Source organism: Pleurodeles waltl, chromosome 8 (assembly GCF_031143425.1).
Source record: "Pleurodeles waltl isolate 20211129_DDA chromosome 8, aPleWal1.hap1.20221129, whole genome shotgun sequence".
In the NCBI taxonomy this organism is placed as follows: domain Eukaryota; kingdom Metazoa; phylum Chordata; class Amphibia; order Caudata; family Salamandridae; genus Pleurodeles; species Pleurodeles waltl.
The window spans coordinates 194,616,083-194,642,362 of NC_090447.1; the positions used below are offsets into that span (position 1 = coordinate 194,616,083).

The 26,280-nt window shown below is 43.7% G+C and overlaps 1 protein-coding gene across 5 annotated transcripts in view; it reads left to right on the forward strand.

Annotated features, from left to right (window-relative positions):
* Positions 1-26,280, forward strand: part of GRIK1 (glutamate ionotropic receptor kainate type subunit 1) — a 990,817-nt gene that overhangs the window by 639,121 nt on the left and 325,416 nt on the right. The gene's annotated exons all lie outside the window — the stretch shown is intronic.

Here is a 26,280-nt window from a genome sequence, read left to right on the forward strand (position 1 = left end):
CATATAAAACACATTAGTATATGTCCTACCTTAACCATACACTGCACCCTGCCCATGGGGATGCCTAGGGCCTACCTTAGGGGTGTCTTATATGTAGGAAAAGGGAAGGGTTAGGCCTGGCAAGTGGGGACACTTGCCAAGTCGAATTTACAGGTTCACAACTGCACACACAACACTGCAGTGGCAGGTCTGAGACATGATTACAGGGCTACATATGTGGGTGGCACAACCAGTGCTGCAGGCCCACTAGTAGCATTTGATTTACAGGACCTGGGCACCTCTAGTGCACCTTACTAGGGATTTACCAATACATCAAATATGCCAATCATGGATAAACTAATCAACAGTACAATTTACACAGAGAGCATATGCACTTTAGCACTGGTAAGCAGAGGCAAAGTGCTCAGAGTTCTAAAGCCAACAAAAACAGTTCAGGAAAAATAGGAGGAAGGAGGCAAAATGTTTAGGGATGACCCTGCAAAAAGGGCCATGTCCAACAGTGCCCTTTACTAGGAACCTATAAGTAAATTAAATAAGTCAATTGGATATGAACCAATGTCACCATGTTTTAGGGAGAGTGCACAGCATCCTAAAGCCAGCAAAAATGAGGTCAGAAAAAGAGGAGGAAGGCAAAATGTTTGGAGGTGACCCTGCAGAAATGCCAGTTACAACAGTAAGGCATTGTTAGAATTCTGCAAAACATGTTTCCTGTGTTGAATATTTATGTGTTCTGTAAATATGGGACTATTTGCAGCACAGGGCAACCTTCTTACAGGACTGCTTTAGGACCTATCTACGCTCCCAAATAGTATTATCCATAGTCCGGAATACACACAAAACTTGTGTTTTAGGACTAATGCCCTGCCCTAAAACAAACAACACTAGTTGCAAATTCATAGATTTAGCACATATGATTGTGAAACCTGCAACAGCAACGAACTGGAAAGCTACATCCTCCCCCCAAGCACGCCTAGAAACTTGAACTGCATCGGTGGGTGCAGGTAGGGGACAATGTGAGGAGATGCCTACGTCACAGGGAAAGATGCAGCACGCACATTACAAGCTGCAACACAATATTACACTCTCTGGATCTGAGCTCAGCCACGCAAGCATCACAGACCACGGGCATATATATTTTTTTTGCCCCAGACTACTCCACACGCGCCCCCCATGTTGCAGCACATTATCAGATCACATGCGGGTTGAATGTAGCTAGTCAGTAATATAGCAAGCTCTCCCCTCCTAGAGATTACTGTAAGCCTGCTCCCGTCATGCCACAGAGATGCTCCCTTGCATGCCACAGCAAGCACACTGACATTTGAGTGTCATGATTGAATCGACACCTCGACTCGCAAAATTCTATACCGCTATAATATACACCACTGTACAACAGTATATTATTTGCAATAGTTGGAAGTATGTAAACTTTAAAAAAAAAAACAATTAAAAAAATAACTTATTAGGGCCCAGTTGGTTCTTTGTCTTATGCCAACGAAGCAAAGGGGTTATGCACCTGGGGTACACGCAACCTGCCTCAGTTAACCTTAGAGGGGCTGTGCAAGAGCCTTAATTTGAAGAATTCTCTTTAGCCTTGGGCCATCAATTTAGATCATAAATGTCATATTGGTTACAACCAAGAAAACAGCAGTGCATTATCTACTTTTATTCACTCCAGGTTTCTGCAGTGTTCTGAAATATGTCATAGTTTAAATATAGATCTACACTTAATTTCAGCAGCCAACATATTGCGAAAGCAAGAAGCTAAGGATTTAAGAGTCGTACATCTATACAACCTTTTGTATTCTTACCTTGACAATATGTTGGTAGTCAATACAGGACAACCTATATATGAGCAGGTCTGTATTCCAGACCCTGGTCATGTGACATTGATAGAGCGGTCCGTACTAATAATTTTACCTGTTTTGGACGCTCTTTAGGCCGATGAATCTTTTGGCTTAGTGGGAACTCTCTGCACTATTATATCGATCAGTCGCATCAAATCAATAATCAATAACGAACATAAGCAACACCTTGAACAACATAACACTTAACAATTAATCCAGAATACATTTCGGCGAACCCTGACCTTTCAGCCAGGAAGAACCACACCAGTTTATTGCAAAGTTAGTTAATTTATTTCCCTATATTAACAAAGCTAGCACAATATAAATGTGTCTCAACACCAAATGATAAACATATATGAACATTAATAGCTGTCCATAACGTCGAAACAAATGTAATCTATGTAGCATTTGAATCACAAGACATTCGATAATGGCAATGCAAAGCACTAATACGATAATCTGTAATGAACTAATGGCATACATTTAGTCAGCATAACAAGATCTCAAATTGCATCGTGCGACATATGGAATCCTCGTCTAACCTCAAATTAGCATCGGCATGTGGGACTTCATGCAAAACAATTTGGCAACATCAATTTAGAAAACTCCTAGCTAGGGCTCTTACCAAAATCAGCAGTTGGTTACCTAAAAGAAACACAATGCAATTTTACAATTTCCTTTCATATTTACCAATTATGATCAGCATACAAGGAAGTCTTCGTCTCACAGGTACCGTTCTTCGGTCATCATGGGTACCGTTTCGATCGGCATGGGATTGGGCAAAGGGGCAAGGGTGAACGGGGCAATTGCCTCAAGGCGGCAAGGTAAGACTAATACTTCATGCAAAGGGATCAAATCAAAGTTACAGTCTCTAGGGCAAGAATCATTTAAAGTCTCTTTCTCTCGATTAGAGAAAGAATCAAAATCTCTTTCAAAATGGCGTCGCAGCAAAGTGGGCCATAATAGCTACGAAGTCAAAATGGCGTAGTGTCCGATGATAGAGAGCAAAGATCTCTATGGCAATCATAGCGCATAATGGCTACCTTCCTCTCGTCTAACCTCATTTTTATAGACAACAGTTCAAGTCCAGTAGGGTCTCCATTGGTGGGTTCATAGGTTAGCTTCAAATTGACCAATCAAACACGACAGTTCTCAAGCTTTTACTTAAGCATACATTATCCTTGGAGATGGGTACGCAAGTTGCAACATTGTTGTCCAATTAGCTTACTCTCAGAGCCTCCATTGTCCGCACCTGCAAGTCGGCCTTGAATTTAAGAGAAAATATGCCAGGCTGGCACGAAACTTTAAGATAAGCATGTGAACAGGTTCTGTGGAAAAGTACAGCTTCAAGCAAAAATACACGTTTAATAGCACAGTGGAAAAATACGAGCATCTAAACCGTGAGACCAGGCAACTAGGCCAAAGCCTCTGCTAAAGTAATGCTAAGCTAAAACATTTCAAACAAGCAAATCGTAGCACACGTTTATGATTATGTCGGATTAGTGCAATTCTAATTCACCACGTTATATAAAGCACGCGTATAAATGATGGCAAACTACTCTGAGGGCACATTTTGTCCCCGTACAATCTTTATTAATTCGGTTAAAGTCACACATGATTATTTCAGCACTACGTTTAAGCGTTAATAAATCAAAACCTTCATTTTCCACTTCATCAATCCCTCCTCTGATGACTACTAGTCATCACACCAAACCACGCCCACAAATTTTATTCCATTAAAATTCTGTCAGTTCCCTCTTCCTTTTAATTCCCCTAGTTTGCGCTTTGTATTCTTCTGCCATTCTTTTCATAATTTTCTCTTCTTTTCTTCTTTTGATTCTTTCCATTATCATTATTATTCCCCTTTTTATTCCCCAAATTCCAAATACACAAATTATTACTATTAATACTCCTTCTATTATTTTCAATAATATTCCATTCCAAATTCCCCCAATCCAATGTCCCACTGAAGCTATTCCCTTTCCGACCTTCTCCCTCACTCCTGGTTCTTTCAGTTCTTTCAAATCTGCACTCTCTTTTGTTAGGTTAGCAAGCATAGTTTTAATCTTCACACTATTATCAGGTATTTAGGTACAGCAGTGACGTGCACCAATCATTTTGCAAACGCCTCCATCCTTTGCTAAAAGAATGTCTAAAGCAAGCCTATTTTGAAGAGTCATAGCTCTTTCCGCTGCAAGCTCAGCATCTATCAGGATTATAGCACCTGAAAACTTTGTCAGTATGTTATCCACTATAGTAGACAACTTCCATATCTTGATGGAATTCAACACAACTCCCAATGAAGGAATCATGGCTCCAAATATATCACCTACCACAGCAGCTGCGGTCTCTCTTTTCTGGATATTATGAGATCCAGATGTCTTTTGAATCATCGATACGTCATCCAGCTGATAAACCTTTGGGAACACTATACCCAAATAACATCTCCCCCACCATCCCTTGGGAAGACGATAATAAGCATTATGCCCACAAATGTAATATACCCCTGGAATGACAGGGTCAAGTCTGTTCATCATGAATGTCCATTTGGCCTTAAAAATAAACGTATGTCTACACTCACTCGCTCCTACAAAAATATTGTCATAATATGATTCACCTCGATATATACAAAATTTCCCTACATGCCAAGCGTCTAAAGCTATTTTCCCTTGGGTCTTTATAGCAGCAAAATCATAATTATCTACTGAAGTCCTCTTATGCAGTTCCTTTTCTAATTTCGCCTTCATTTGAGCCCTCCTATCATCTGTGCGATCTAAAAAACTTATTTCTACAGCAGAGACTGAGCAAGTAAGGTTTTCCCTATGAGCATGAGCCGTTTCAAAAGGTTGCATTGGCTCGAAAAAGTCCCTCATAATTTTGTAATCCCAATATCTTGCAGTTTCGCTTAGCTGCGCTATCATAGGAACATAAGCAAAGGTAACATCATAATTCGAGTAAAAATACTGTATGTTAGTTTGACCATAAAACCTAGACATTACTATACTACATGTAATCCCATATGTAAGAGGCATGTGGTGATAAGTCACCCCTTCCTTTACTGATGTCGGTATCTGTGTACACACATAACAATCCTTCGCATCCATAGTCTCAACATACTCTGTTAGCAAGCGATAGAAAACGTTATACGAAAGCTCTTTCTTATCATGCAAGAGTCTCTCATCCATTGCTAGTCTTTTCAATGAGGTTAGTTCAGTGACAGTAACAGGAGCAATAGTAGAAGCAGTAATAGTCTCATTCTCACCCTTTCCATGCATCCCAAACACAATTGCCATTATTATTATCACACATGTAATTACCAAGCCTATACACACATTCTTACATAACTTCTTTCTATTGTTTGGCGCCATAATCTGTATAGAATCAGAGAGCTAGAAGCACTTATAAATGAAACTATTTAGCAATTCAGTTACAAAGCTGAACGAGCGCAATGTTCACACCGCCTTCTTCAAAAGGCCAGTCACTTATCGGTTAGCAGCATTTGTCTCAATTCGGCAATAACTCAGTCTTTATCAATTTAGCAAGTCTCATCCGGTTTAACAATGTCTCAGCTGGTTGTTTCTTTCACGTTATATTGTAGCAAGCAATATCATTTACTCTTTCAATCGACAGAGTCTATGAAACTTTTCTTTTCTATTGGTATCTCTTCTTCTTCTTCGTTCTCGATGCTTAGAGATACAAACTCGTCAGTCCAATCATCATTGACTGCATATGCCCATTCAGGACCGGAATACCTCCTGTTCGGTATCCTTTTCCTTTTCAATTTAGCTTCCCTCTTCGATTCTGCTTCGCTGGTACTTTCCTCTTTTGTCAAGTCTTTTTCTTCACTTGACGATTGATCCACAGCAGTCACTTCTTTTCTTTTCTCTTTCACTTTCGGCCTTCCTCCTTCGTTCAAACCTTCTTTACCCTTTTCCTTTACTGGTGAGATACTTAATCTCCTTTTTGCACCGTGTCCGTTTGATGGACCTGCTGTCTTTTCTGTGGAAGCTTGGACTTTTTCGTTCTGTCCTGCCTCGTTCCCTCCTTCTGGGGAATCAATCACGTTCTCTTTTTCTTTTTCTGTATCGTCTGCTTCTGGGAAAGCCCTCCTCTGATCAGGCTCTCCTGCTTTTTCACCTTTTTCGAGCCCTTCGTCACCGTTACTTTCTTCAGGCTCTGTATCACTTTCAGCTGCTTCAGGTTCTTTGTCACCTTCAGCTGCTTCAGGCTTTTTGCTACCCTCAGCTGCTTCAGGCTCTTTGTCACCTGCAGCTTCTTCGTCGCTGTCTGAACTTTCTCCTTGGTCTTCCCCAAGTGAGTCAGACTCTTCGCCCTCCAATAATATTTCCTTCTCTCCTACTTCTGCTTGTTCGCTTTCAGTTCGCTTCTGTTCTTTCTCAGCACTCGGCACTGTTTTATCAGGCACTGGTACTTTCAGCGCTTCAACTTCCTCATCTGTGGGACACAACACCTTCTTTGTGTGACTGGCGTGAATCCAGTTGGGAACCCCCGCACATTTCACAGCGGTAGTTGTCGTCAGGATCACTTGGAAAGGGCCTTTCCAACGGGGTTCCAGACACGATTTTCTCACGTGCTTCTTTACCACGACCCAGTCACCTGCTTTCAGTGCGTGTCCTGGACCTTGGATCGGTGGCAAGGTGGTCGCTTCCACCTGGTGAGAGAAAGAGCGAACCACGTCAGCCAGTCCTTTGCAGTAGTCTAACACCATATCATCTGTAATATTCAAAAGCATGTTTGCGGGAACTGCGGGAAGTCTCATAGCTCTGCCCATGAGAATTTCATGCGGAGACAATCCAGTTTTTCTATCAGGAGTGTTTCTCATTGACATTAGCACTAAGGGCAATGCGTCAGGCCATTTCAAATTTGTCGATGCACATATTTTTGCCATTCTCGATTTCAGCGTACCATTCATCTGCTCCACCAGTCCTGATGCTTCAGGGCGATAGCTACAGTGCAGCTTTTGCTCAATGTTCAGCGCTTCGCAAAGTAACTTCATTACCTCGTTATTGAAGTGACTTCCCCTATCTGATTCTAAAGAGATCGGGAATCCGAAACGTGGTATTAACTCCCTCAACAATAGCTTGGCAACTGTAAGGCTGTCATTTCTCCGTGTAGGGTATGCCTCAATCCAGTGACTAAAAATGCACACAATCACCAACACATATTTCAGACCCCCATGCACAGGCATCTCAATGAAGTCCATCTGCATTCGGCTAAAAGGACCGCTTGCCCTACCAATGTGACTCGCGCTCACAACTGTTCCTTTCCCTGGGTTCATCTGCTGGCAAGTGACACATCGATGGCAAACTGCTTCTGCAGCTTGGCGAAATCTGGGGTTAAACCAATCAGTTTTGAACAATCTTATCATGGCATCTCTCCCTAGGTGAGCTTGTCCATGATAGAACCGCGCAAGCTGTGATAAGAGACTATTTGGCAAAACAAATTTTCCCTAATGTGAAACCCATAACTCGTCTTGTCTCTTTATACACTGTGATTTGACCCATGAATCTCTTTCATCCTCCCCGACATTATTCTGTAGTGCTTTCAGTTCCTCTATTGTATCTACAACCTTCAAGGCAAATGCTTCAGCTGGTTCGAGTTCTGGTTCATTTATCGTATTCCAATCATCCCTTAGTAATATACAGTTCAAGGCACAAAATCTTGCGACCTGATCTGCATATGCATTTCCCAGAGACACATAGTCCTGTCCTTTCGTGTGAGCACTGCACTTTACCACTGCAACTTCAGCTGGCACTTGAATGGCATGTAACAATTCCCTTATTCTCTCCCCGTTCTTTACTGGAGATCCTGAAGAGGTCAGGAAACCTCTCTGTGACCATAGTTGTCCAAAGTCATGCACAATCCCAAACCCGTATTGACTATCAGTGTAAATGGTGACCTTCATCAATGCAGACAGTTGACATGCTCTGGTAAGGGCAACGAGTTCTGCTACTTGTGCAGAATAGACTCCTTGAAGCCATCCCGCTTCCAAGACCCCTGTTACAGTACATACAGCATATCCTGCTTTCAAAATCCCCATCCCATCTCTTAGACATGAACCATCAACAAAAAGAATTTGGTCATTTACATCAAGCTTGGTATCCTTGATGTCCGGTCGGGGTTTTGTGCAAAATTCAGTCACCTGAAGGCAGTCATGCTCGACGTCTTCAGCGTTCTCAATTTCAGCATTTCCTCCAGGAAGCAAGGTAGCTGGATTCAACGTAGTGCACCTTTTCAGCTGCACATTCGGTGAGCCCAGAATTATCGTTTCATACCTTGTGAGTCTTGCTCCAGTCATGTGTTGCGTTCGGGAGCGGGTCAAAAGTATCTCGACTGAGTGAGGGACCATGACTGTTACTGGGTGTCCCATCACTATTCCTTCACTCTGAGTGAGGCTGATACCAACTGCTGCTACGGCGCGCAAACACCCTGGGAGTGCTGCTGCAACCGGATCCAAAGTAGCTGAAAAATACGCTACTGGTCTGTTTACGCCACCATGGGCTTGAGTCAAGACAGACAAAGAACATGCATCACGTTCATGACAAAACAGTGTGAAAGGCTTCGTGTAGTCAGGCATACCTAAAGCTGGAGCCCTGCACATGCATTCCTTCAGTTCAACAAAAGCATCCATCTCGTCTCCTTTCAGCTCAATTTCATCCAAGGCATCCTTTTGGGTCAATTTCAGTAGGGGCTTCGCTAGAGACGAAAAGTTGGGGATCCACTGGCGACAATATCCCACCATTCCCAAAAACTTCCTCACCTCCTTCCTTGTCTTTGGTGGACTCATCTGAAGTATGCTTGTGACTCTTTCCTTCATTATTCTCCGTGACCCTTTCTCTATTTGGTGACCCAAATATTTCACTTTCTTCTGACAGAACTGTAATTTGGAAGGAGACACCTTATGTCCATTCCTTCCCAAATGGTTCAACAGAGCAATGGTATCGGCTGTGCAGCCACTTTCTGTCTTTGATGCAATCAGTAAGTCATCAATGTACTGTACTAGAGTTGACTCGAATGGCAGTTCTAATGCTTCCAGATCTTTCTTTAGAATCTGATTGAAGATTGACGGTGACCCAGAAAACCCTTGAGGAATTCGACACCAACTGTACACCCTGTCTAAGAATTTGAAACAAAAGAGGAATTGGCTGTCCTCATGAAGAGGCACAGAAAAGAATGCTTGTGACAAATCGATGACTGAGAACCATTCAGCATCGCAAGGAACTTGGAACATTATCACAGCTGGATTCGGTACTACTGGGCAGCACTTTATTATGATGTCATTTATTTTCCTCAAATCCTACACTAGTCGGACTTTCCCACTTGGCTTTATTAGTCCCATTATTGGTGAATTACATGGACTGCTTAGCACTTCTTTCAGTACCCCCTGCTTTACAAATTCGTCAATGAGTTGGGCAACTTTCATGAGGGTGTCTTGTGGCATGTGGTATTGTGGGGTCTGGGGAAAGATCGCATTATGCTTTACCATCACTTTTACTGGTTCCACTCCTTTCATCAATCCCACCTCTTTCCCTGTCATGTCCCACACTTCCTTTCCGACTGTTTCCCGTAATTCTGCTGGGATATCTTCTTCAGTTATCATCGGGAAGAGACAAATCAGAGGATACTCTTCGTCGACTGTCTCCATTTCATCCCCCTCTACACTGTCCTCTTCTTCCCCATCATTGCTCGTTTCAATTGTTATTCCTTCATTTGAACACATTATCGAACAACCCAATTTACACAATAGGTCTCTCCCTAACAGTGCTATCGGGCTTGAGTCACACACCACAAACTGATGTACCCCTTGGTAGTTACCGATGCTGACTGGAACCGGATCTGTTATCGGGTTCGTCAGATGCCTGTTTGCTACTCCCACCACTTGAACTGTCCTCCCTGAGAGAGGCAAATTTGGAACTTCACTGCTCTTAACTGTTGAACGTGTGGCTCCCGTGTCAACCAAGAATGAGACACGATGACCCATTACTCTTCCCTCTACGTACGGACCCCTTTGATCAACTTCCAAGGATGCCGCAAGCACACAATCTCCTTCTTCTCCCGAACTCTCACTTTCCCATACGTTGTTTATTCCACTCTCACTGTGTAAGGGGAACTGTTGTACTGTGCCATTTGTACTCATTACCTGACCCGTTACCTGTGGAGGAACCATCACTTGCTGCTGACTCATTGGTGCCAAGGGTATTTGCATTTGCTGATTAGGTACCATAGGTAACTGCTGTTGCATCGGCTGCATCTGCGTCATCTGCACACAGGGCATCTGCATCTGCTGCGGCTGCATAGGTTGTAATCCCTGCAATTGATTTATGGTCTGAAAATTTGGGTTTGGACCTCTCATTTTCGGTCCCCTCATTGTCTGAAATGCATTGACATCATTGTTTTGCTGACCAACACCTGCACCTGCACCTGCACCTGCACCTTCCTGTACCACCATCGGGCACTCGCGTTTCCAATGACCGACGATCCCGCACACGTGACACGGCATCACCTTCTTCATTGCCTGCACACCCGTCACAACAGTGTTCAAATCCGGACCATTATTCACAAAACCTCCTCTGCCTCTGCCTCTGGCCTGTGGCTGAAACGCCATGTTTCCCTGCAACTGCAACTGCGGTTGTGGTACCTGCTGTGGGAACCCTTGCATCCCTTGCAATCCTTGCAGACCTTGCAACCCTTGGAGACCTGTTTGAGCTGCCTTAAGCTGCATCATCATCACCTTCTCTTTCAGCTTTTTCTGTTTTACCTCAATTTCGTCGCTACAGTACTTCGCATAAGTCAAGACTTCATCAATCGGTTTCGACTGCCAACAAATCAAATGCGACTTTATCATTTGGCTTATCTCTGGCCTCAGCCCTTCCACAAATCTGAAAACAAAATGGAGCATGTCCTTAGCCTCTATTGTTTCCGTGCCACTGTAGTTCTTGAACGCCTTCAACAACCTCTCATAGTAATTATGAATCGATTCTTTAGTCTCTTGGGCAGTTCGGTCAATCTTCTGCCAATCCACATTCTTCGCGGGTACCTTCGTTTTCAAATGCTCAATCACCTTATAGTACAAGCTCATCACCATAGGTGATGGTGCGCCCGTTTCCCTGTGTCTCTTCGGTTCACTGGTCGGCCAACCTACAGCTCTTTTGCAATCCTCCCACAAATCTGCCGGGACCACAATCTCAAACAGAGTGTTCAGGTCTTCCCAGAGACATTTTGCAAGCTTCACAAACCTATCAGTCTGTTGGTACCATTCAATTGGTTTCTCTCTCAGTTTGGGAAAATCGTCCGTAAAGGACTGAATGTCGCTTCTGTGCCATGGTACATGTACTAATTTTCCTCCAGCTGTTTCCCTCATTGGTAGCATTGTTACTGTGTCACCACTCTGCGGTCTTTTCTCATTGTGCTCTGTAGCACTGTCCCTCCTCTTGTCCTTCCTCTTTACCCATCTGCTTTCCTATTTGTCTAGGCACCTCCACACTTGTGCACTCTGCAACAATTCTCTAAGGTGTGTCTTCATGCCTGCTGACCTCATGTGTTCAAAATCTGTGGTCCCAAAATCTAACCTGTAGCTCCTGCTCAAGTGTTTCGTCTTGTCTATGTCAACCCCGTTTCTGTCAGCTGCTTCCTGCAGGCTCTTATGTATCTTGTTCACTTCCTTCGTGATCCTGGGACATAGATACCTCAGCTCTTCTTCCGTGTAGGACTCTAACCTGTTCACACCCATTGTCCCTTCCACCAATTCTTGTGCTTCCATGTTCAATCTGACCCTATTCATGTAGTCTTCTCCTTTTCCACTAGCTGGACTTTGTGTGGAATTCAGACTGTTGAACCACTGTGTCAGCTGTTGCGCATTCACCCCCATCAGGGTAGCGTTTACATCAACTGCCATCGATGGCTGTGGCAGCTTTTCAGTGTTCGACGTGAGAGGTATTATCAGTGGGGGGCTCGACCTCACCAGTGTTGACTGAGCACATACGGGACTAAACTCCATCAAGGACCCAGACCCAGTTGGCTGAGCCGGTATCGGAGTTATCCCTGGAATGTTTTCTATGCACCTTCTTTCTGTCCCATTCTGCAGCATTGATCCCTGACTGTTCAGACCTGAATTAGGCTGACTATACAGAGGTACCACTGGACCTACAGTAATGGGTAACGATATCGCATCTGGGTTCTGTCCATTCCCCATGTTCTGAGGCATGTTCATTCCCACACCATGGGACATCATTGCCGGCATGCCCACCTGGCTTCCTGCCATTTGAACGTGTGCGTTTCCTCCCTGCATCTGCTTTTGAGGCATCAAAAACTGAGTTGATTCAGCTTGTGTCATTGTTGGGTTGTAACCATTCTGTACTCCTCTTACTGTTGGATCTAGAATCATTCCTGCACTGTTGTCACTGTTGTAGTACCCTGGCATCTGCGGCTGATAATTTTCTGCTGGTTTCAACACGGGCACATCTGGATATATTCTCCTAACTAGCGGTATCTGCGGGGTGAGCAATAAACTCGGGTCCTTAGATCCCGATGATGCTCCTGGACTCTGTGTTTCACTGTTCTGTACCGGTGCCGGAGGGGCAGAACTGGTACTTGGACCTTGTCCATTCTCTGCATAAGGCGGTGGACGGTCGTTCAGCAATTGCATTATCAACTCCTCATCCTCTAACTCCTCTTCTCTTCTCAACTTTTCCTCGTCCTCTCTATCCTTAGAACACTTTCTGTCTGTCTTACAGGTAGCTTTCTTACCTGTCTCTTCTCCTTCCTTAGTAATTGCGGGGAACAATTTTATCCCCTGCAATACATCTGACCTCCACACCTTCTGTGCATTATCCCACCTAGCATCCGCTAGTGTCTTTTCTACCTTCCTCATTCTGGTCTCGAACTTCTTTTGCTGTTGCTGTCTGGCCATCAGTTCCCAAATTGCAAGAGCCTCAAACTGTGCTGGCCTTGGAGGCACCTTCATGTCATACATCGTAAATCTCAAATTCTCTAGAATCTTTATATTGAATGTCCCGTATATCGGAAACGCTACGCTCCCATGTTTCTCTGTCAACTTGTGCCATTGCTTTAGCCAAAGGCACGGAGCTACCCCCTTTTCTTCCATTACAATGTAAGCTGGTGTACCCTCAGGCGGCGTCTCCTCTCCTACGTTCGCTTTAATGTAAGACTCCCCCTTCATTGCGCTCCTAAATGCTTTAAAGAATTTCATTTTTCTCGTCTTCTATTTAACCAAGTTTATAACCAATATTTGACTTCAATTCCACAAAACTTTAATCAATAGGTAACTTTAATTGCACAAAATTTGTAATCAATAGGTGACTTTTATTCCCGGAATACTCTTCACCTGCCTTTCCCCTTCCAATCGAGTCCCACGGACTGCGTCCAATCCGTGCGCGACCCTTCTCTGCAAACAACCTATCCCAGCGCGGCTCTTAGTGACGTCACTCTCACACACACTGCGGCTGACAAAGCCTTGCGGCTAGTCCTCCTTCACTCACCTCTCTTCGTAACAACTTCTTGCATAAATTGCGAGCTACCAAAAAAAAAAAAAAAAAGATCTGTCGGTTTACTACAGGAAGGGTAACACAGTCGCTTTAGGACCTTAGGGACTTTTCACCAACCGTGGCCACTATTCGATCTCTTTCACCAGCCTCGGCCGCTATTCGGTCTTTCTCGGTCCCCACATTCGCAAGCAAATCTGACCCGCAGACCTACTCTCAACTTGTCAATGATCTGTTCTAGTGCACTTAGAATCTTGTCAAAGCCCGAAGTCGAAGTTTCTTTCACTCCTTAACACACGTACCCGACTTGTTGACCACGCCCGATCAACCTACTAAACCGCCCAGACCACAACATGGATCAACATACTCCGGAGTCTCTTGACCTCGCAGGGCCCGTCTCAACAACAACAACCACGTGGACCTTTTTATGCACAAAGCGCCAGACGCACATGAAGTTCGACGACTTCCCTACTCTCACACTCGGAGCCGCACCTCCGATATCTCTATGAAGTTCGACGACTTCTCTACTTCTACACTCGGAGTCACACCTCCGCTACCCTTAAAAAGAAAACCCTTGCAACCTTTTCACACACCCTGCGCCAATAAGCTGTGCAAGCGCAAAACCCTAACTTCACTCATACCATCACTAGTACCACCAACGCTGTTTCCACACCTCCGTTCTCTCCATCCGCAAGCTCCGAGATCCCGGGAAAGTCGCGGTCGACCTAGCCCATCATCATCTTGTCAATCCGTTCTACCCAAGAAAATCTAATCCAACTTTTCAAATGGGGCCTCAAAATGCGTAACCGTTAATTCGACACCATGTACTTTAATAGTACAGGGTCCCAAAAGACGAAACCATCCTCTGCTACCATCTACTGATAGAGCGGTCCGTACTAATAATTTTACCTGTTTTGGACGCTCTTTAGGCCGATGAATCTTTTGGCTTAGTGGGAACTCTCTGCACTATTATATCGATCAGTCGCATCAAATCAATAATCAATAACGAACATAAGCAACACCTTGAACAACATAACACTTAACAATTAATCCAGAATACATTTCGACGAACCCTGACCTTTCAGCCAGGAAGAACCACACCAGTTTATTGCAAAGTTAGTTAATTTATTTCCCTATATTAACAAAGCTAGCACAATATAAATGTGTCTCAACACCAAATGATAAACATATATGAACATTAATAGCTGTCCATAACGTCGAAACAAATGTAATCTATGTAGCATTTGAATCACAAGACATTCGATAATGGCAATGCAAAGCACTAATACGATAATCTGTAATGAACTAATGGCATACATTTAGTCAGCATAACCAGATCTCAAATTGCATCGTGCGACATATGGAATCCTCGTCTAACCTCAAATTAGCATCGGCATGTGGGACTTCATGCAAAACAATTTGGCAACATCAATTTAGAAAACTCCTAGCTAGGGCTCTTACCAAAATCAGCAGTTGGTTACCTAAAAGAAACACAATGCAATTTTACAATTTCCTTTCATATTTACCAATTATGATCAGCATACAAGGAAGTCTTCGTCTCACAGGTACCGTTCTTCGGTCATCATGGGTACCGTTTCGATCGGCATGGGATTGGGCAAAGGGGCAAGGGTGAACGGGGCAATTGCCTCAAGGCGGCAAGGTAAGACTAATACTTCATGCAAAGGGATCAAATCAAAGTTACAGTCTCTAGGGTAAGAATCATTTAAAGTCTCTTTCTCTCGATTAGAGAAAGAATCAAAATCTCTTTCAAAATGGCGTCGCAGCAAAGTGGGCCATAATAGCTACGAAGTCAAAATGGCGTAGTGTCCGATGATAGAGAGCAAAGATCTCTATGGCAATCATAGCGCATAATGGCTACCTTCCTCTCGTCTAACCTCATTTTTATAGACAACAGTTCAAGTCCAGTAGGGTCTCCATTGGTGGGTTCATAGGTTAGCTTCAAATTGACCAATCAAACACGACAGTTCTCAAGCTTTTACTTAAGCATACATTATCCTTGGAGATGGGTACGCAAGTTGCAACATTGTTGTCCAATTAGCTTACTCTCAGAGCCTCCATTGTCCGCACCTGCAAGTCGGCCTTGAATTTAAGAGAAAATATGCCAGGCTGGCACGAAACTTTAAGATAAGCATGTGAACAGGTTCTGTGGAAAAGTACAGCTTCAAGCAAAAATACACGTTTAATAGCACAGTGGAAAAATACGAGCATCTAAACCGTGAGACCAGGCAACTAGGCCAAAGCCTCTGCTAAAGTAATGCTAAGCTAAAACATTTCAAACAAGCAAATCGTAGCACACGTTTATGATTATGTCGGATTAGTGCAATTCTAATTCACCACGTTATATAAAGCACGCATATAAATGATGGCAAACTACTCTGAGGGCACATTTTGTCCCCGTACAATCTTTATTAATTCGGTTAAAGTCACACATGATTATTTCAGCACTACGTTTAAGCGTTAATAAATCAAAACCTTCATTTTCCGCTTCATCAACATCGAGCCGCATTCTCCCAAACTGGTCTGTACACGCTCCCACAGAACACAAGTGAGCCATAGACGACGAAGTTCTGGGGATTCCTAACTTCTGGTTGGAGCTAGTCGGAGAGAGGCATGTCATGATATAAGTAAGGACGGCCTTAACAGGGTCTCGAAAGAAGAACTAGAGCAAATGCACCAGCTGCTAGCAAGAGCACATTATCTGGCTTAGAACGCATAGCGCTGGAATGCGAGAGGAGTTTCTCAGACAGCGACACATTTTGGAGATGGAACAAAAAGTCAAATAGGTTAAAAAATTAGCAGGGTAAAAAGTAGGATCCTCTTTTCAACCATTTGTCTAGCCCATAAATGTCACTACTGTTCCTCACCCAAATTCCTAAATGCCAAGCTGATTCAATGCAAATCTCGTCATCCTGTGTTCTTCATTTTCCAAACGTCTTGTTATTTCCCGATCGAACACATTTTTACAAATATTCATTTGGTGGAAAATCCTTTTCAGTTCTTACCCCTAGGCTTTGGAATAAAGTACCAGATGAGAATATTATATTTATTTTTCCGTTTCAGAGAAGCTTAAGACTTTCCTCTTTTCGTGGTAATTTCTATTGTGATTCGTTACATTACTTTAATTGCTTTAAGTGCCTGGGGCATTAGAAGATAAGCATCCTTTGTAAATAGGATACATAACATAACCTAACGTCAGCACCTTAGCAGCACTGAGTGTCACTCCTCTGCCCCCAAGGTCAGAAAAGGGAGCTGACAACACCAGGAATCTCTGAACCAAAGTGAATCCAGAACCAGTCTGGACTTATCCAGCAATGGGTTTCAGTGAGCTCGGTTCTTCATTCTCTACACATAAGAAAGGCCTGACAATACAACACTGTCCATTTAATATGAAACAGTTCAATATATGTGCCCAGGGTAGAGGAATCATATGCACTCATTCTTCTGCAGAGCAACATATATTCTCGAGAAAAACATTTTTGCACCTTCACGTAAATTAGATTACTTACATTTAAGTGTTTTTCATCACAAAACGAGGACAATCTGATGTCTATAATATGGTTTATGGGCTCGGATGAATATGTGCTATATCACTTATCGATCACCTACCTATCAGATACAGTGAGATGGGTGATTAATTGAATTGGACTGGAGAAACGTGCTATGATGCACGGAAGTAGTGTTATTAGTAATAAACACTTTTGGAAAATAAGTCGATATATTTTCCAAATAGAACTTTTTAAGTACAGCCTATGGAAGGCCTTTTTTTCTATGTAGGTCTGGTTCGCAAAAGTAAGCTACTAAGGGCCAGATGTACAGAAATGCAATTTTGCATTTCTTAAATAACGACTTCATAGAAATCGCTATTTAAGAAATACTGAACGCTATGTACAGAGATACCGACTTCCTAATAGTGATTCCTACAAAGTAGGGATGGCTATTACGAAATCAATATTAACAAAACCCATTGCATTTGGGTTTTGTTAATGGCGGTTTTGCATTTCCTAAATAGCGAATTGCGAAATATTTTTTAGGCATGAATGTATCATCACAATGTGCAAAAATGTTTTTGAGTTGACCATACATGCCTGTCTTCTTCACACTCCCTTGTTATTACAGTGCACTGACTAAATATTGCTTTGGCGTGACAAGTCAAGGTATATTTAGGCCCTCATTACACGGCTGGCGGCCATACAACCGCCAGCCTCGCTGTGGCGGTCCTTCCGCCACGCAGCCGGCGGTAAGGACCGCCACATTACAAGTTGTGGGGCTTGGCAGATGCCAAGCCCCCACAACTCCGCTTGGCCCCCCGGTGCGGTTGCACCGCTGTGGCCGGCGGAGAGCACATCCAACTGGGCGGCAGGCATCAACCTGCTGGCTGGATTACAAGACTACAAACCGCCAGGCTTCCCACGTGGTCACCGCACCACAAAAACCCTGGCCGTCATGCACCCGGTGACAGGAATATCCATTCTTGTCACTGGCACACACATGCACACATGTCCCCACACATGCAAACATCCCCCCACCCATTCACACACTCACAAACATCCCCCACCCCTTTAGGCACGCATGCATTCACATACACACCCATTCAGCATACGCATACATGCACACAGACACCCCCAATCATTTGCAAACATGCAGTCAGACACCCCCCTCACTGGCATTCATGCACTCAGTCACCCCCATACACGCACATACATGCACACCCACATTCACATTCACTCGCATACACGCAGTCACACTACACCGTCTCCGCATACAAGAACACACACACCCACACACTCAGACCCCCCTTTCAGATGCACACTTACCTTCTTTGTTGAGGAGGTCATCCGGGTGGGTATGGGTCCTGGTGGTCTTGCACCTCCATCACCACCACACTAGCAGGAGTCCGCCAAGCCGTATTATGGCTTGTAATACAGCAGGCAGAGTCCTGCTGCCATGGGGGTGATGGGACTCTTTAGAGTCGGACTTCCACCCAAGGGCTCCTAAAATCTTGTCAAATTTGTTGTGCATTCAAAGAGCGAGGTCAAATGCCAGACACTGTCTTCCAAGGGCACTTGTTTACTTTTCTTTCTCTGACTTCATAGTGAGAGGATTTATGTGACAATCTTGCTGGATACTGGTAGGAAAGAGTTTTTTCTAGCACACAGCAACTTTAAATGAACTGTGTAAGTATTTTAGAACATATTAGAATTATGAACGCATTAATGAAGCAAATTTTTTGTTATTTTTGAAGCGTGTTGGAAACAAATACTTAAATATCATCAAAAAAATCATGAAACTAGGTGCTACAATGTCCACACATTTTCCAGCACACTCCAGTAGTCTAGCACTTACAGCCCACTGCATTCTACTCTGCACCACTCCACTTTACACCCCTCCACACATCCCCACTCTATACCTCTGCCCTCTAAGCCACTTGACGCTACGCCTCTCTACTCCCCTCTGTACCACTGTATTCTATGTCAATGCACTCTTCGCTCTCTACTCTTTGTTACTGGACTCTTTGCATTCTACACCACTCTAGCCTAGGCCACACCAATCTACTCTGCACAACTCCCCTCTAAGCCACTATAACTTTATGCCATTCTGCAACACTGCACTCTATGCCAATACACTCTATGCCAATGCACTTTACTCTGTAACACTCAACTCTATGCCCTGCACTCTACGCCAATCCACTGTATGACACTCTAATCTACTCTGCAACACTGCACCTTATGTCACTGCACTCTATACCATTTACTCCATGCCGTTACACTCTATACCACTCTACACATCTGCACTCTACCCTGTGCAACTCCACTCTATGCCACTTCTTTTCAGTCTGAAATGATCTACTCTACGCCACAGCACTCTACGCCACTCTACTCCACTCTGCACCACTCTACTCTATGCCACTGCACTTTATACCACAATACTCTTGACCACTGCACTGTATGTAACACAATCTTTACAGCTCCACTCTATATCAGTGCACTCTATTCCACTGCACTCTACTGTGCATCACTGTACTCTACACCATTGCTCTCTGTACCACTCTACTCCACTCGATATACACAGCACTCTGACACTTTACTGTGCCACTGAACTCTATGCCACTCTTCTCTGCACTACTCTGCTCTATGCCACTGCACTCTTTTGCACTATACTCTACTCTGCACCACTCTATGCCACTCTACTCTGCAGTACTCTACTCCACTGCACTCTACGCCACTTGACTCTCCTCTGCATTCCCCACCACTGCTCTCTATGCCACTCAACTCTACTTTGCACCATTGCCCTCTGCATCACTCACCTCTACACCTCTCTACTCTGCACCACTCTATGCCACTGCACTGTATGCCATTCTACTTTACTGTTCACCACTCTACTGTGTGCCACTGTACTCTGTGCCACTCTGCTCTGAGCCACTCAACTTTGCATTACTCAACTATTGACCTCTGAACTCTACTATACACCACTACAATCTATGCTTCTGCATTCTACAAAACTGCATCATATGCTGCTGAATTAAATGCAACTGCACTCAATGCCACTATACTCTTCAACACTCCATGACAATGCACTGTACAGCTGTCCATTCTACTGTATGCCACTCCAGTGTATGCCACTCTATGAAAATCCACGCTATGCCACTCCAATACACAATGCTCTCTGTCACTCCACTCTACAACACTGTACTCTACTCTTTGCCATTCCACTCTACAAATCTCCACATTATTCTGCTCTATGCCACTAAGTTTTAGCCATGCTGAACAGCAGCCACGCTAGTGAACAACACATTGGCAAAGCCAATAGCTTTTGCAAAGGCAAGACCTATTGACTTTGACTGTGCTTGTTACCTTCTGGCAGACATCCATGGCTTTGATGTCCCAAAGCTCTAAACAGGCTTCACTTAATAAGATAGAAATTTTAGAATCATAACAAACCGTCCCCAAATTTTTTTTTTTACTTTTTATATTCTAATTGTTTCTCTTCCTGGCCAACTCTTAGTGACCTGCTGTTTTGTTCTTACAAAATGTTTAATGTATGTCGACCCATGCAGACCTAGACTGACATGTCCATCAGGTTACTTGATAGCTCTGGATCTCTGTACACAACATATTGGAATAAACTTGTTGAAAGAATAAACCTTAATTTTCACAGCTCATCTAATTGTCTTGGTCACTAGAATGTTGTAGAAGGCAATTGCGGCTGGTGACATTTCAAAGTGAAAGTAAAAGTTAGGGGCAAGTTTGACTTTGCAAGTAAACCCAACTGGCATATTGAAGGATGGGGTGGGGAGGAGTTCGACTTCTGAGAAAAATGTTTAAAAAACAGTGGTAAATAGTGCATTTTGAGCTTCTTTTGTCAAATAATTTGTTGAAAAAGCAATAAGAATCTAGACCACATAACAAGTGACTTACCTATTAGTTAATTAATGGCATTATTGTAAGGGGTAGGCTGAATGCTTCTAGCAAAGTACTCTTGCACCCCAGTAAGCATTGACTAGGGCACCATGTTGGGCTAAACAATTTTATTTGTCACAAATCTAACACAAAATAAAAACACCAGTGGACAGTGTAAGGCCCAACATCCACCATGAAAGCTGACTTGTGAAAACACACTTCCTTCCATACAAAATAAGTCATACACAGCGACAGTCCTGCCTCAGCATCGTGGCTTTTATTGAAATATTAATATATTTAAATATATTCCTTATATTACATAATTATTTCTCACAATGAAACATCAATCACAGGCATCGGTTTTCAATGTTGTTGCCTACAAAACTATAAATGCCAACAGTTGTAAGAAATAGCAATGTTAACTTATAAATGCCAACAGTTGTAAGAAATAGCAATGTTAATGATATATGCTGATGAAAAAAATATTTTAAAATCATAACAAGCACACCAGTGCATCACGGCTGCATAATCTGTAGAATTGCTAGCAAATCGGACAGCCACCCGAGGCCACCCCGGAACCTCCAAAAACATCAAAGTCCAAGAACATACTCATAATGTTCTAAACAGATCCACTGTAGGATATGGTCGGTCCGCTGCCAATATAACACATTACTACAAACCACACCCACATACAATTTTGTACTAACTAGAGGACCATACACATGGTATAAGTGTCTTGTATAAGCTATGTTTCCCATATGTTGGCACCGATCTGTGGTCTGCACACTGTAGCTATCTCATGATACGTTGGTTCCAACGTGTGCTCAGAAGACCTGCACAGTATGGTATTGTTCTCCAAGTGCTGGCACAAATGTGTGCCCAGGATATCTGCATGCCAAAGGAATGTCACCACATGCTGGCAAAGATGTATGCCCCAGATGTCTGATCACTGGAGGTATGTCACCACACATGCTGGCAGAGATATGTGCTGAGGATATCTGCACTTTAAAGGTATGCCACCATAAATGCCAATACATACATATGTGCTGAGTATCTGCACTCTACGTTTATGATCACCATGACACGGATGTGTGCTCGGATATTACCACACTAAACACTGCAGCTATGCTCACTTTGCATGCTACCATAGGTGTCTGCACATTACAAGTATGCTCACCACATGGGGACAGATATGTGCACAGTTTAGACCATTGATACTCAAAGTACGGCCCGGGGGTGCATGCGGCCCTCCTGACCTTTACACGTGGCCCCCTGGTCAGCAGTAGCATTGTACTGTTATTTTCTCGACTCAGCACAAACATTAAAAAGATGTTAAATAAACAGGCTAACTTTTATTTAAAGGCGAATTCTGCAATTCACCCACTAGATGTATATGCTTCACTTACCCTACATCCACCTTACAGGCAAATGCCCCCCGCCAGACTGCCACCGGTGGCATCAATGCGGCCCTCAGTCACATCACAGACAACACGTTTTGGCCCCAGGGAAAAATGTTCTGAGTACCCATGGTTTAGACGCTGCTGGGTTTTCCAAGCTATCGCAAAGGGTCCGGCACTGTCCCTCTCTCAGCTCCACTGCACAGATAAATTGCAGTGGAAAATGAAACGGACTCCATGCGGAGGTAGTGCAAGGAACCAGTGACAACACAGGCCATTAAATCCATACCAGGTGCTATTTATAACAGGCATAGATCTATAGGTTATGAATTGGCCCTGCTGCCAGATGTAATTAACAGATCAATTGAAGAGACTGCAGGGTGTTGTGAGGAAAGAACTCTTTTGACATGGTTAGCCCCCACCTTTTTGCCTGGTAAATGATGTAGCCTCAAAGTTGTTAGTGCCTAGGGCCCCTGCAAACCAGCTTCCCTTTCTTCAAAACTGTTGTGATGGATTGGCACAATTGGAGACACCCTGAGCTGACAATATAAGTTCCTAGTAAATGGTACTTAGGTACACAGGGCATGAGGTACTAAGGGAGGCCACTGAGGGCAGCAGCACTGATTGTGCCACCCTCTAGGGCCATGCATTCAGATGCATCCAGCACTGTCACTGCAGGCTGAGTGTCCTGATGCAGTCTCAAAAGACAAACTTGACATGGCACACTGCCTCTGTGCTATGTCCACTACACGCTGCATACAGTATAGTTAAGACACCTCCTGGGAGTCTTCCAGCCCTAAGACAGGGTGCACTACACTGTATGTGAGGGCATAGCGGCATGAGCAATATGTCCCACTGTGTCCTTGCCAAACCTGGGGCATAGTGAGTGAAAAGAGCAGCTATTTTGAATGTATGTGCTGGACACTGGTCAATATGAGATTCACAGCTACATGATGGCCACTCTGAACCCTGGGTTGTTTGGTAATAAACAACTCAGAATGATAAACCCAACCTGTTACCAGTATTGGATTTATTGCAAAATGTACTCAGGGGTCACCTTAGAGGTGCACCCTGCAAAAGCTAACTACCCTGCCATGGTTGCTGGCCGGCCACCACCAGACAAGAGTTTGAATCCCTGCGGTAAGAGATCCTGCTCTCTGGGATTCAGAACAAAGCCCTTCCTGGGTGGAGGTGCTAACACCCTCTCTCTCAGGAATGTGCACTGCCCTGGTGGCGAGCTTCAAATGGCCTACCACCCTTGAAACTCGACCCCCAGGCCTGCTGCTAGCAGAAGATGGCCACCCCCATTGCAAACCAAACTTTTGGCAGAAGCAAGAGCGGGAGATCAGACAAAAGACAAGAGGAGTGGTCAGTTCTGGCTTGCACCACCCCTAAAGTGTTGCATGAAAGTGTTGCTCCATTTAATTTTCCACCATCTTGCATGGAAGGAAAATAGCCAATCAGGTGTAGAGAAGTGACCTCTGCCCACAGGAAGTGGTCACTTAGTAAGTAAGGGTAGTCACCCTAAGGTAGATGACCCATTTGTCTAAAATGCCCCCTAAATACAGTTTTTAGTGGACATCTCTAGACTAAGAAATCATATTCTAAGGATACAAGAAGACCAGCAACAAAGAAGACCCAAGGCTCGAGAACTGAAGTCCTGCTGCACCAAGAAAAAGCGTGAAACCCTTCCTGCTGCACCTAGGACTTGACAATCACCACTGACGGGTTGCTTGAACATCAGACAGACTCTACAAACCCCCAGAGGACCTCCACTCCTCAAAAATCTCCAAAGATCTCCATCCACCACTCTGCAACACAAAGGAACCAAAGACCCAGTAAAGGCCAATTCACTGACTGGCCACTGACAAGGAAATGGACACCACAGCCACATCAAACTTCGCCCGTCAGACCGTGAGGACAAAATCTACCAGTGTACCAAGTTTGGTGGCACTGTGACCTCCAGTGGCCAGACCGTGCAATAGCCCCAGGTATTGACACCCGGAAGGCCAGTCCATTCCGGACTGGAAAAGAACAAGGAGAAAGCCCCAGTCAAGGGACTTCAGAAACCACCTGGACCTCCCACCAGAGTGCCCCTGCTGACTTGCTTCCAAGGGCACCTTTGTGCACAGCTCCTGGCTCACCGATTCACTCTGCACCACCCTGTGCCCTGCTCCGAAGATCAAGCTGTACCCTAAGGGTCCCAGACCCTTTGTGACCTCAACATCCCAAGGGGTCCCACAGGACTTACCTTTAATTCCACCTGTGCAGTGTTTTTTCAAGTGGTCCCCTGCAGTGGCCTGGCACCAGCTTCATCGACTTTCAGCAGCTGCTCCCACCGGAACCGGGAGTCACCCGAACTTCTCCAGCAGGTCCAGGGTACGCATCAATGACTTTGACATTCCTGCAAAAGGAGACATTGGTAACTGCATTGCTTGACTTGCTGGGAATTTTCAATTATTTCTCCATGGATTCCTATGGTGCACAATTACACACAAAAAGACTAACTTTATAAAACTTAAAAAATTCATAACTTAAAAGCCTCTTACTCAATTTTGACGATCTTGGTCTTAAAAAATGTATAAAAATCTGAAGTATTTTTGTAAATTGGTCTCAAGTTATTCTTTTAAGTGTGTGCCTAGACTTATTGATACTGTGGGTAAAAAAAATGCATTGCACTTCTTCAAGCTTGCTCGACCAAGCTATCATAAAAATTAGAGCAGGAGGTGGTCTAGTTTGTACCCCTGTAAACCATTGTGTGGTTGCTGGACCCCCTGCACAGTGTACCTAGCTTGGCACTCTACAGAAAGGGCCAGCCTCTTACAGATGTGAAGGGAGATAAAATACCTGGAATAAGGCAGCAGAGTAGAAATCCCCAAGGTTAGTCATTCCAACCAATAACTGCAGATTGGATTAAAAAAAAAAAAAAAAAAAAAACAAATATTCACGGACTTTGTGAAGTAAAAGGCCATGCTGCAAACCCTTTTCTGTGAAGGTTATATTAGGGAACATGTCGCAATCTCTTCATGTGATTTTCCTGCTAGCGAAAAATTATTGTGCTGCCTGTCTATTAATGCTCATGAAAATGGGTTTCTGCCCTCCTATGGATTCTACTGCTGTTTTTTCGGCCAGAAACATTAGTACCATAAGTGTTAAAGGTTTGCTACAAATGCGCTGTTTCATGCTCAGATGGATGGCTTAGGCCAAGGATTTATAGCACACTGAGACCTGTAAACAAATTAGGAAAATAAAATCCTTGACTTTCCACCGGGGGCGGGTTCTTTATTGTGGCGAGTGAGTGTCACCCCCAACCCTCCACCGCCACACGTATTAGCCATTAATTTTAAAAAAATCAATTTCAGGACTCACCGATCATTCCCTAACGGCCATTTCAGATAACTTTGCTGTTTGTGTCATTGTTAGATATTAAAACAGAAAGAAAAGTACCGGGAAAATTTTATTTTTTTCATTCCCGTTAGTCCCAACATTTCGTTGCTATATGACCTTTCCACAGATTCGATTCAAGTGAAATATCTTTTCTGACTGCGAAGTTAAAGCTGCCTGAACAAAATCTGTATTTCTTTGTGGGAGTGCAATCGAAGTCCATCAACTACCATTTAGTTGAGAAAGTGTTTTTTTTTTTTGGAAAACAAAAACACATCTAAATAACGTTCATGATATTATAAAAACAGCACCTTTTCCAAAAACGCAGATTTTTAATTTCAGATGCTAGACACACTGTACTTAAAAAAAGAAACCAAGGATGCTATCAGTGTTCCAGTATATGGCCTAGATTTACTAAGGGTTGTGCAGGCGTTCAGTTGGTGTTCTACAATTCTGGTGGGCCGACAGGTCCTTTAATGGTAAGCACATGGGCACACTGTTTTGCGTCAACGTACTTACAAAGAGTGCCTGCAGAAATATTAGGAAATAATTCCCTATATTTTGTCTCCTGGAATGGATTGGAAGGGCAATGATAATTTTCAGAGAGGAAAGGAAATGAAACGTACATTTGGTGAGCAAAGAGCCTGCAAGAAAATAAAAAAATGTTTTTTTGTCCAGATAATACAGAAAAGCAGACATAATTGAATTAATTAAA